The 12515-nt window shown below is 39.4% G+C and overlaps 1 long non-coding RNA gene across 2 annotated transcripts in view; it reads left to right on the top strand.

Annotated features, from left to right (window-relative positions):
• The window catches only part of LOC116087530, a 24386-nt gene extending 12381 nt beyond the window's left edge, over positions 1-12005 (top strand). For both annotated transcript variants that reach the window (XR_004117451.1, XR_004117450.1), the window contains 3 exons: positions 9245-9348; positions 10174-10260; positions 11792-12005. This is a non-coding gene — a long non-coding RNA (uncharacterized LOC116087530). The remainder of the gene's footprint in view (positions 1-9244; positions 9349-10173; positions 10261-11791) is intronic.
• Positions 12006-12515: the final 510 nt, after the last annotated feature.

Raw genomic sequence — 12515 nt, 5'->3', positions numbered from 1 at the left:
AAAAAAAAAAGATCAAGGCAGTAAGGAGACTGTTAATTTTTAATTTGGAGACAGTAAAGCTAGAAATAGGCGAAGACAACTTTTTCTATAGCTCAGACCATGCTTAAGAGTTAAAAGGTCTTGGAACATGTTGAACGGGGTGAGGGACATGTCAAATCGACTTTGCAAACAACTGGACTGCATGCAGAGTTTATAGGCTGAACCAAAACAAGCTCCTTTGTCTACAGAAAGATAATCAGTATGGACTGAGTTATTTGCCTATTAGCTTTTCTCTTTTAATCAAGTCTTTGTCTTCCTCTTTCCTTTTCTCCTCTCCTCTCTCTCCTTTTCTTCTCTCTCCCTTCCCCTAATCTCTTTCTTTTAGAAAGTGTCTATATATCCTAGTTTCAAACTTGTTATGTAGTAGAGGATGACTTTGCACATCTGATCCTGCCTCTATTACCCAGTGCTGTATTTATAGGCATGTGCAACCATACCCAGTTTATGCAGTGCTGGGGACCAAACCCAGGGACTCCTATATTCCAAGGAAACACGCTACCAACTGAGATACATCTCTGACCTCACTGTTCCATTTGCACTCTCAGAATTTGAAGAATATGCCATTGTTACTAAGTAGAACTACAGAATCACTACATATAAATGTGGATATTATTATTTTTATTAAATAAATGTAAAAAATTTAATATCTTATTTTGAATAACAACAATTTGTAACAGAGAGCAAAATGAACTGGAAAAAGTAAAGATGTAGAACTCTCAACTCTGCATGCACCATGCCTGCCTAGATGCTGCCATGTTCCCACCTTGATGATAATGGACTGAACCTCTGAATCTGAAAGCCAGTCCCAAATATATGTTGTCATTTATAAGAGTTGCCTTGGTCATGATGTCTGTTCACAGTAGTGAAACCCTAACCAAGACACTGTCCCCTAACCCCAACATTCTTTGTCACCTCTCCAACATATTTGACATCACTTTCCTAGTTTCATATCCTTTCTTTTATAACCTACTAAGTTCAATTACTGCTGCCTATATGCACATGGCTATGAAGATCACCCACTAGATCATGAACAAGTAAATCTTCTGCTTCATTAGCCATCAATTGTCATTAGCTTTCCAGTTAGTGGTGGAGCATCATGACCCCCTTCTGCTTTCATGCTATGGGTTCATGTGAGCATCAGATATGTTATGTCCAGAAGACAGTATTTCACACTACATTCCTTCCTATTTTCAAGCTCTTACCTTCTCTCTCCTCTTCTGTAATGTTCCTTGACCCTTGGAGTAGGGAGAGAGTGACATAGATGTTTCATCAGAAGCTAATTATTCTCATTAGCTTATTCTCAGCATTTTCAAACAGTTGTGACTTTCTTTATTAAGCACTACCAACTGCAATGATAGCATTTTTTTGTCCAAAGTTGAGTCTAGTGCAAATCTATGGCTATAAACATAAATATTTAGAAGACAATCTAACAATATGATCATTTAGCAAAACAAAATAAACAGATTCCCTAGCCATGGTTTTTTGACCATGTTTACAGCACTAGGCATGAACTCCCTTCTCTGGAGCAAGCCTAAAATTCAATCATGAGAGTAACATATTATCCCAAAGAGTCTGGTCACTATTGTATTATTGGACACATCTTGCCTGGATGTTCCTTAATGCACCATGTATCAGAATACGCACATGAATGGAGATTTCTGAGATTTCTATGTGAGATTTCTGAGACCTTGTGAGAAAACTCCAAGACAAGACAAGAGTTGTATTTTCCTCTGTTCCTCCATAACATGAATTTGTTCTTAGAAGGTGCTTTCTTTCCCTCTCATATGTATTAATTAGGAGTGAGTTTACTTTAGATTACCATCATCCTATCCATTATTATTCAGAATGACATTTCTAAGCATGAGTTGTCCTCCTGACTTGTACACAGCCTAATCTCACATGACCTTGCCCTTGTGACTGTATACATAAAGTCATATGTATAGTCCATCATATGTATAGAAAGCTTGACTTTCTCATATGACTTTGCCTAACTCTCAGAATGCCCTAGGAATATATACATATTTGATTTCCTGAATAAAGATGGCTATTTTATGAGAATTTAGTCTGTCTCATTTTTAGGCTCCGTTCACCCAGATTAATGCCACCAACCAGAAAGGAGACACCATGCATGGACCACTGCTAGATAAAAGCACAGTGTCTGCCCTGGCAGCATTGTAGCATCTTCTGGCAACTATGAAAATTGCCAGGAGGGAGAGTTTCTTGATCAGCATATGTTGATTTCTTTTTGTGCTGCATTCAAAGCCAGTGATATCTTTAGTAACAGAGACTCACCATCTAGTTCTGGTGGGCCACCAAGCAATGCATTATGTTGTTTGAGTACTTCTTGATTCTCCCTGACCAATGATTCAATGGCTTGTGCCTGGCATGAAGACCTTTGTTTAATAACCATGTCTTCTGAGAGTAGCTTTCTTCACACATATCAGTACCTCTTTTCAGCCCTTTTGATCATGTATCATGTATTCTACCATGCCTCTTTATTATATTCTTTACTTGGGTTGTAATGTCATAGGTTTTCATGTAGCTTCTTAATGTAAAATTACTTTTAATTAACTGTTACCATGCTTCTCATTTCCCTATCATCATCACTAAGTACTTGCTTGAACTTTATACCCCCAATATTCTCTGTTTATTTGCATCTCACCTATAATCTACTGTCCTGCATCCTTAAATACATACTGTAACCCACTGGCCCATTACTGGTTTCCTGACTTTTACATGTACTCCAGGTTAAACACACAAATATGACATTTGAAGCTAGTATGTGCATATGAGTAAGAAATCATAACCTATATATTTTGGTGCCTGGGAAACCTCATTAACCAAGTACAATTTTTTCCAGGTTCCATCAATTTGCTTGCGGGTTTTATGATTCGCTTTTCTTCATGCTGGATAATATCCATTAGATCCCCTGTGGTCAAGACCCCTTTGGGAGAACCAAAGGACCCTTTCAAATGAGTCACATATCAGATATCCTACATATCATATTTACATTGTGATTCATAACACTAGCAAACTTACAGTTATTTTGTTGCAATGTTGAGAACCAATGTACTAGATAGACCTACCACAATGGGTATGCCAGTATCTGTGTACTGAGACATAAAGTCCTGGATATGTGCCCAAGAATGGTATTATTGGGTCATATGGCAGCTCTATTTCTAAGTTTTTGAGAAGCATGCACACTGATTTCCATAATAGCTGTATAACTAGCTGTAGAGTGGAAACTAATACTAATCAACAGTACACCAGAGTGCCACTGACACCATATCCATGCCAGTATTTGCTGTCATCATAGTTTTGACAATGGCCATTTTCACTAGTGTGAGATAATTGTATGTTCCTGAAAGCTAAGGATTCTGAACACCTTTTAAAAGCATAGATGCATCATTTTTATTTCTTCCTGTGAGGAATTTCTGTCCAGATACATCATGCACATTTCAATTGAGTTGGTTGTTTTGTTTTTTGATGTTTGCTTTTTAGCTCTTTGTATATTTTAGACACTAATTTTCTGTCAGGTGTATAGCTGACAAATACATTCCCCCATGCTGTTGGTTGCCTTCAGAAACAATCAACAGTTTCCTTTGTTACAAAGATTTTTTTTAAGTCTCAGAATATCCCATTTCTCAAATCTGTACTATTAAAATCCAATACAGAAAGTCCTTACTCATCTTTAAGTTCAAGTATCCACACTTTTTCCTCTAGCAGTTTTAGGGTATCTTGTCCTGTCCTGAGGTCCTTCAGGTCTTGTGGTAGGTTTTAGGTGGTGTGAGAGGTCTGCAGCTCTTCCCATGCTATTGTGCAAGTAGAATTTTATTTTGAAAGTAAATTTGACTTTAGATAGACAGTTCATTCTCCACAGTCACAAAAGTTTTGTGTATGGAATGGTTCAGTGGTAGAACCTGGCTGCAGGCTTCCTGATTGACCTGGAGGGCATGATTGATTTCACAATTCTCCCAAGTTATGCACTATCTAATTTAGGTAAGAAATATGTAAAGTTTATGGATGGAAATATGGCTCAGTGGGTAGAATGCCTGTTGCACAAGCAAGAAGACCTGAGTTTATATCTCTAGCATACAGGTAGCATATGCCTATAACCTCAATTATGGGAAAATGGAGATAGCAGATAGTGTGTATGGCCAGTTGTTCTAGATGAAATGTGACCAGCTCTAGGTTCAGAAAGAGGACAATGTCTCCAAAAGGTAAGGTGAAAAGTGATAGAGGAAAGATAACCATTGTTAACCTCTACCTTTCTCCCTTGCATGGGTGATCTTATTCATGTATATACACATATACATATGTATACACTTACACATTATCACATAGATGTCTAAATTTGTCTGTTAGCAAAAAGGTCAACAGATGTTAATCACTCAGTGAATAGTTAGAATACTGTAATCATCTCTGGTCTTTGATTCCTTAGTAAGCACAGAATAGGAATCACATATTAAAAGGTTATTTGATGCTTATACACTGTAAGCATGGCAGTATACAGTGAGGTCATAGTGTGAAAACAAGCCAAACAAGGCTGTTTTCAAACCACCTTTGTCCAATTAGAATACCCTGAACTGTGTGTGGGACTTTAAAATAGAGGAAATTAGCAACAATTTGATTGTTAATTCATGGTCATCCATGAAGCCTTCTAGTCAAGGTTTCATTAAAGGTCATTTGTGTCTCTCTTTTCATTTTGAAATAATGAATTTGCAGCATACACCTTCTTTGGAAGGTAGTTTCATGAAAATAAGATGAATTAAGTCATTTGTTCAGGTGAGGCCAGATGTTTTCCCAGAAGTCTCACATTCCTGACCACAAGCTAGTGTCTGCCAGAATTGAGTACTTGTTCTCAAAAACCAAACACTCTGGGCTTAATACAGATTCGATTAGAATGTGGAAAGTAATTATCCAGGATTTACTGTGGCCAACAGAGAAGAGCCCCCTTCATACACAAAAGTGTTTCCAGGCCTGCTAAGGAGCAGTTCTTGGAGGTGTTTGTCTTAGTTGAGGCTGTGAAGGGTCCCACAGAGCTAGCTCTACCTCCTGCTTCCTGTCCCCCCATTCCTTGAAGATCCACTTGAGAAAACAGCTGGATGGGTTTAAAAGACAACTTCCCAAACAAAAACTGCCTAACTGGAGATTTGCTCAGTTCATCTGCAAAATAAGCACTGACTGAAGAGCCAAAACCAGCTGTACTGGGCAGGAGAGCAGGTAAAGGCCCTGCTGGACTGGAATGGAACAGTTTTGATCAAGAAAATTTTACAGTTTGTTCCAAGTATTTTTTACTTTCTCTTTCTTCTGACCTTTTTGATTGTTTGTTCCATAGGAAGTTGGCAGGGAAGGGAGGGTATTGAGCTTAGGAGTAAGTGCTGAGTTTACATCCTGAAGATCTGCTGTATCATTGTCTGAGGAAGCCACACGGATAATGGAATGACTAAATCAAGCTTGCTATCCCTGTACTTTTTGTGCTTTGGGGGATACTATTTTGCTTGAGTTAAATTAAACTTACTTTGCTATATTAAAATAACAAGCCAGGATTTAGGCCTTGGGAATGTAGCCCCACTAGTAGAATGCTTATTGTGTACAAAGTTCTGGGTTCCATCTGGGCAAGTAAACTGGGTGGTACATGACTGTAGTCCCATTACCTCAGGAGGTAGAGGCAAGAGGATCAGGGGTTCAAGGCTGTCCTTGGCTACATAGCAATCAAGGCTAGGTGGAGCTACAGAAGGCACTGTCTACAAATCTGAATTAAATTCCATCTGTAGAAGTCATCAAATCTCTGTTTCAGTACAGAGGATTAGAGCTGGGAAAGATGTCTAATTTAAGTGTCTGGTTTTATGAACAGGAGACTAAAATTCTTAACCAGGTTGCTCAGCCTTTAGCATCTCTCTCCACCACTGTAGCTTCACGCCAGACTCTTGGTGCATCCCTTGTTAAGATCACTTTGGCTTCAGTGTTCTTTGCACAATTTCTCTAGAACTCAGGTCTTAGTGCTTAGGTATCAAAAGGCAGAGAAGAATAAACAGCAGGGCCCTCACAAATCTGCAGATTGGATTAGATTTTCTGATTTTCGTCTGTTGCTCATTCAGGCAAACCAGTGGACTTTTTTTTCTGCCAAAACAGTGATTTCATGAAAAAAAATCATTTATAAAAGAAAAACAAGTCTATGGAAAACCTGGCAACAAGAGCATTCTAAATGCAATTAGAAGCATGTGTGAGAGAACAGTCTGCAGGAGCGTTTCCCTGCCCCAAGTGAGCACCTTTCTTCTTACTAACAAAGACCAGAAGATGGCTCAGTTGGTGAATTCTTGTTGTGTAAGCTTTGCAGACCTAAGTGCAGATCCTCAGAAGCTGTGTAAAATGCCAGTGCAATGGTGGGCTTAGAGTCCCAGTTTTCCTGAAGCAGACAAGAGGATCTTGTAGGCTTAGTTAGTCAGCTACTTTATTAGTTACCTTTCTGGCGCCATGATGAAACACCACAACCAATGAGAACTTAAAAGAAATTTTATTTCACTTTACCACTCCAGAGGAATAAGAGTCCATCATGGTGGTGTAAGATTTGGAGAGCTGAGTCTTACACTCAGGATTGTCCCACTAACAGAGACACAGAGATGAAGATCGACACAATAAGCAAGAAGTTTAATGATCCAGCATACTGGGGTCATCCTACAATCAGAGCAGAGGCAACCCCGAAGAACAAAAGCACACACTCTTTATACCCTTTCAAAATATAGGTTTTAGTTTACAGCAGGAGTTGGTTATCTCTCATTGGTGGAGCCCATTGTTCTTTGTGTCCATTGTTCTTTGTGCTCCAGGTGAGGAGATACCTTTGGCATGCAGAGCGGCGCCCCCCCTCCCCCCACTACAGGTGCTTCTTTTCTGGAATCGGGTGTTACTCCCCGTGGTTGGGGCATCTCCTGGGGATGGATGTTATTCAGTAAATTCTTTTGATACTCCCTTACTTTAAGCTTAATGGAAATTCCTGGCCTCCCAGTGTTTTTCTGAGATGTCCTGTTTACTCAATTCCTACAGTGGAAGGTAGGGAAGACAGTGACAGACATAGTGGCCAGACCAGGAAGCCAAGAGATTGCATTTGTAACTGATGATATGAAGCAGTGAGAACTGGAAGTGGGGTTAGGTTCTGAACTCTCAAAACCTGCCCACAATGACATTCTTTCTCCAGCAAGGCTGCATCTCCCAAGCTTCCCCAAACAGTAGCATAAAGCAGAGACAAATTGTTCAAACATTTGGGACATTAGAAGACATCTCATCAAATCACCACAGCCAGTCTAGTAATTATCAATGAGCTCCAGGTGCAGTGAGAAACTAACTGTATCTCAAAAAGTAAGGTGGAAAGAAAGGGAGCAATGAGATGTTTACCTTCACTTGAATGCAAGCACAAACATGTCAACATACACACACTCAAACATATACACTCTCAAAGATCACCAGGATGTTGGTAAATGTTTGTATCATTTGTTTATGAGGAAGACAGAAGTTTCTTCTGAATACATTTCCAAAAAGACTAGAGGAGGAAGATGGAAGGATATGTGTATTTAGGTTTGGTAACCAACTTTGTGGGAATGCTTTGAACATCACCTGAGACTTAACTGTTATCTTCTCTTTGCCCTCATTTCACAGCTAAGAGCACAGAACTCCATTGACCTGTGTTGCTCAAGGTCACACAGCCATTAGGTAACAAGGACATTGACTTTACACTTCCAGTTGCCAGACTAGGCACTACATTCTGGATTTTTCAAAGATATGATCTACACCAACATGATAATGACAGGTACATTTCCTTCTTAGACTCAGGGAACTGGGGCCTCACCAGGATATCAGAAAGGCAAATTTGAAATTGCAGATCTGTGAATGCCTAATTAAAAGTCAAGATTACCCTCTCTTCCATTTAGTCAGAGGCTATCTTTCTGAGGACTCTGAATTTTCAAGCAACACAAAATTACTTTATTGTTGTTTACAATTCAGTCAGGTTCCAGCATGGAGAGTAAGTCTCAGTAGGAATTGGAACCAAACTACAATCTTTGCCTAATCTCAGCTTTCATTTAAAGTTTGTCTATGAAATATGAATTTGTAAATGGGAGCTGATGGCTGGAATCTGGGGAGTTACAAGCTATTGACTGAGCTGTCACACTTTTATAGCCTGATTTAGGTCCCCACAAGGCAATCGTGACTGGAACTTTCAGGGCTGACATGATGGCGGGAGAGCTTTGTGTAGAGAAGTTATGGCAATCTCAGTCCAGAGAGTGACCACAATGGCAACAGATTGTGACAGGAGATGAGATTCAAGAGAGCATGAAGGAATGCTAAGAGTAGTATAGATACTAATATAGCAAAATGGGGTAAAATAGGAAGCTGTGAAGCACAGGGAACATCAGGATCAGAACACCTTCTCACAGATGAACTGGTTCACAGATGATGAATTAAAAATATACAGTGACACTCCAGTCACTGCACTCAAGTAGCTGACCTGAGAACGTGACAAGTTCAGGAAGGCAAATGTTTAAGTCCTTAACTCCACAGACTTCTGTATTGACTTCAGAATTCCAAGTTCTAGGAAGAAGACTAATGACTTTCTGTCATTCCTCTGTGTGTGTGTATGGTAAGTAAGCATTCTACTAGCTGAGCTACATCCCCAGCCATTAGTTTTATAGCTGACAAAAATCAAGATTTATGAAAAGAGAGCAACCTATATCTCTTAATGATTTGACTTTTTGAAACTCAGCCTGTGGCATTCCCCCCTGGAACTGTTCATTCATTAGCACAGTGGCTTTTTTGAAAGCCAATGTAGAGGCAGAGATCATAGAGGAGCTGCTGTAGCTGCCTTTGGGAAAGCTCTTGGACTCTTAGGTTTAGCTGTAGAGGAACTGACATTACTCATGTCCACAAACTATAAAGCCTCCGTTTAAGGGAGCTTTGCTTTTTATTCTGCCATTGCTCTGTTCACACTCAGACTTCTGGACACTAACAAAAATATCTTGTCATTTCATGACCAATACTTTCTTTCTTGAGGGCAGGGTAACTCTAGGAGGCATGGAGTTGACACATATTACTACCCTTACCACAGTGTGTCCTTATGTTAAAGACCTCTAGTTCTCTCCATTGATACTATGCAAAATAGCCCATTCTCTACAATGACCTAAATGCACCTAAAATGCAGATATTTCTTTCCCAGGTTTGTAGTTCTCTGATCAACTCTGGTCAATTCAAGATTGTTGGTGTTGGCTGGGTGTTGGGAGGAAAGCATCGAGTTTGAAGCAACTCACACAGACATCGCAGGTTACATTTTTTTAAAGGTTGCTTATTATTGGAGGAAGGGAAAAAAAACAACAAAGAAAAAACAAACAAACAAAAAGACATGTGCTAATGATGAGAACCAAGTGAAATTCCGGGAACAGCAAGGGACAGATATTTTTGGACTAGTGGAGGTCACCTTGTCCGGCATCAGTGTCCTTGGCCAGCTCCGTGCTGCCTTCACCTTTTTAGACTTTTCTAAACTTCTTTTCTAAACTTCTGAACCTTTGGTTTCTCTAAAGCTTTTGCCTACTTAGAATGACTTTTGGGCAACAGCACCAGAAATTTTCTGGCCGGAAGAGAGGAGTGGAGCAAGGCATTTGAAAAGGCTTTTCATGTTTTTATGTCATTTGCAGGTAGGGGTTCTTCCTGAGAGCATTTTTTGACACCAACTACAACATGGTGGTAATAGCTATGTGATTATTTGGACACAAATTAGATTTTTTTCTTGACAGAGAAACTATACTTTAAGTCTAGTCATGAAGAGTAAGAAAGGCCTGAGAAATAAATCAGTTTGGGGGTTTCGTTTATTTTTATTTTTGAAATCATCTCCTGTATAATAGGCTGGTCTAGATTTGACTGGGCAACTGAGGATGACCTTAAACTCTTAATCCTCCTGCCACCATGTGCCAAGAGTTGTGATTATTTATGCAAACCACCACAAGAGTTTATGTGATACTGGGGCTGAAACATAGGACTTTTGGCATATTAAATGAACATTCTACCAACTGAGCTATATCCCAATGCAGAAGTAAATTTTGCAAAAATGATGAACTTATATGTTTTTTGTTTGTTTGTTTTTTCTCATAGGACAAGCCTTTTGTGTTTATATTGGGATGGGTCTACAATACTTTTGTCCTCCCTCCTTTTAAGTTTAAGGATGTCAAATCCTGAAAGGTAAATGAAACATCTTCTATAATTGTTCCTGCTGGCTTTTCTTCAGGTCCTTTGCAGAATTAAAACAAGCAATAAATAGAGGTGTTGAAGGAAGTCCTCTCTGCTAACTTGAAAGTCATTTTCTTTCCAGAAGCTGAGCTGAAATAAAGCTGCTGGATAGAATAGGATGCACTCACTAGATGGTACATTTCAAGAGGATTGAGCAGGGGGGTCCCAAAAGGCAGCCTATTCCACAGTGTGCTCTGCTCTATAAGAAGTCGAGCTCAGCCCCTGTTGGCTACCCACAAAGTGACTGAAGGATGTGTAAATGGCTCTGTAGAAGGTGCTTCTGAGCTCTCTTGTGTTGTACAAGGCTACAAATGTCACCAGGTGTCTCTACAGCCTGAAGATCCCCTTCCAACTGCTAATTAAAGAAAATCTGCTGGCTGGGGATGTGGCTAGATTGGTAGAGTGCTTACCTAGATTGCTTTAGAGAAACCAAAGGTTCAGAAGTTTAGAAAAGACAGAGTCCAAAAAGGAGAAGGCAGCATGGAGCTGGCCAGGGACAGGGATGCAGGATGAGGTGACACTAGGTTCCTAGTGTTGCCTAATCCAGGTGTGGTGGAACAGGTTTATAATCCCAGCTCTAGGGAGATAGAGGCAGTATGTTCTGAAAGACCCCCAGGCAGGGAAACCCTCTCTCAAGTCACAGGAGAACATGGCCACCCAAAGACTCATAAGAGACCGATCTTGATGCAAACAGCTTGAGGTTTATTCAGGGGGAAGCCAGTGCACTGTGGCCGTGCTCGTAACTCACACGGGGCAGAGGAGCTCAACCCAGAGCACAATAAGTGTAGGGTATTTAAAGGAAAAAAAAAAAACACAAACTAGGGGGAGTGAGGGGATAACCAAAGAAACAGAACATAAAACAGTGGAAAATTTCAGAGGGACCTAACCCATGATTTAGTCAGGGTCATGAGGAAAACATCCTGCATATTCATTATTCTCAAGAATGTGGTTTTATCATCATCATTGTCATTCACTTTGTGGTTGACCATTCCCTGGAACTACCTAGATGACTTATATCCTGCCTTTGTGGTCAACCGGTTTCTGGAACTAGCTGGGCTACATTCTTGGCTCATTTCAGAGTAATTTTCCATGCCCTTTAAGAAAAGCTTATACACTATATATTTCTACTAAATGATCTTTTCTTCTACCCTTCAGTTCAAAAATTCAAGGTCATTATGGGCTACCTAGAAAGTCCAAGGTCATCCTTGACTACTTGAGACCCAGCTCAAAATAAATAGATTAAATAAATAAATAAACAATTAAATGAAACCTAAATTTATAAAAAAAAAAAAATACTAGATTCTTTAACTCCCAATGCATGTTAATACCAAATATCTGTATAAACATGTAACAAAGACTATTTCATGAGATCTTTTTCCTTTGCTCACCAGTTGTTTTGTTTTATTTGCTTATTTTTTTGTGTGATTTTTCTTCCTTACTCCATGTTTCCTTAATCAGAACTGATTGAACTTTTTTCCTCTAGGTGGGAAAAATTCCCTTATACCAATCTCATGCTCCTTCTTCAGTCTGGCACTCAGATTCAGCCAGGAGTAGTGTGGAGGCTCAGAAGCTAGACCCTCCAGATTCCCAGCCCTCTGCCAAGTGCAGGTCACTGACCAAATGCTTTCACGCCTGCTGGAGATATCGGACCCTGAAATGGATGAAAATATTCAATAAAGTTGTTTTTATTATGCCCCCAGCAAAAGTGGTTATGGAATTGGTTAAGTATTAGTGTGACTGTAGCCTGCAGTTCTGATTCTGATTCTGAGGATAGTCTAGGGATATTTGCCTTCCTCTAAAAGCATTTTAATTGCATCATACAATTCTTGATCTTCTGTGGAAAATACCATCTCCCATTCCCCCTGCCCTGGGCTGGAGGAAATACTTCAATTTCACTTCTTTGTAGGGTTTTGTTTTGAATTAATTACTATTGCAAAGAAATTCATAAAGAATAAACTATTTTCATTGTTTTGTACCTCATCATACTAGTAATCATCTGGTTCTAAGTCTCTGATAAATGATGACAACTTGAAAAGTATGCAAATATCTGCCCTCTTGGTCACTGGAACTACTAAAGTGTGTGTGTCTGTGTGTATGTGGTATGTGTACAGAATATATATATATATACATATATATATGTATATATATATATATGTGTGTATGTGTGCATGTGTGTGTATTGTCTACAACTTTTCATTATTTTTATT

Source organism: Mastomys coucha, unplaced genomic scaffold (assembly GCF_008632895.1).
Source record: "Mastomys coucha isolate ucsf_1 unplaced genomic scaffold, UCSF_Mcou_1 pScaffold13, whole genome shotgun sequence".
NCBI lineage: Eukaryota > Metazoa > Chordata > Mammalia > Rodentia > Muridae > Mastomys > Mastomys coucha.
Note: the sequence above shows the minus strand (reverse complement) of the source record. Positions and strands in the feature narration are given on the sequence as shown.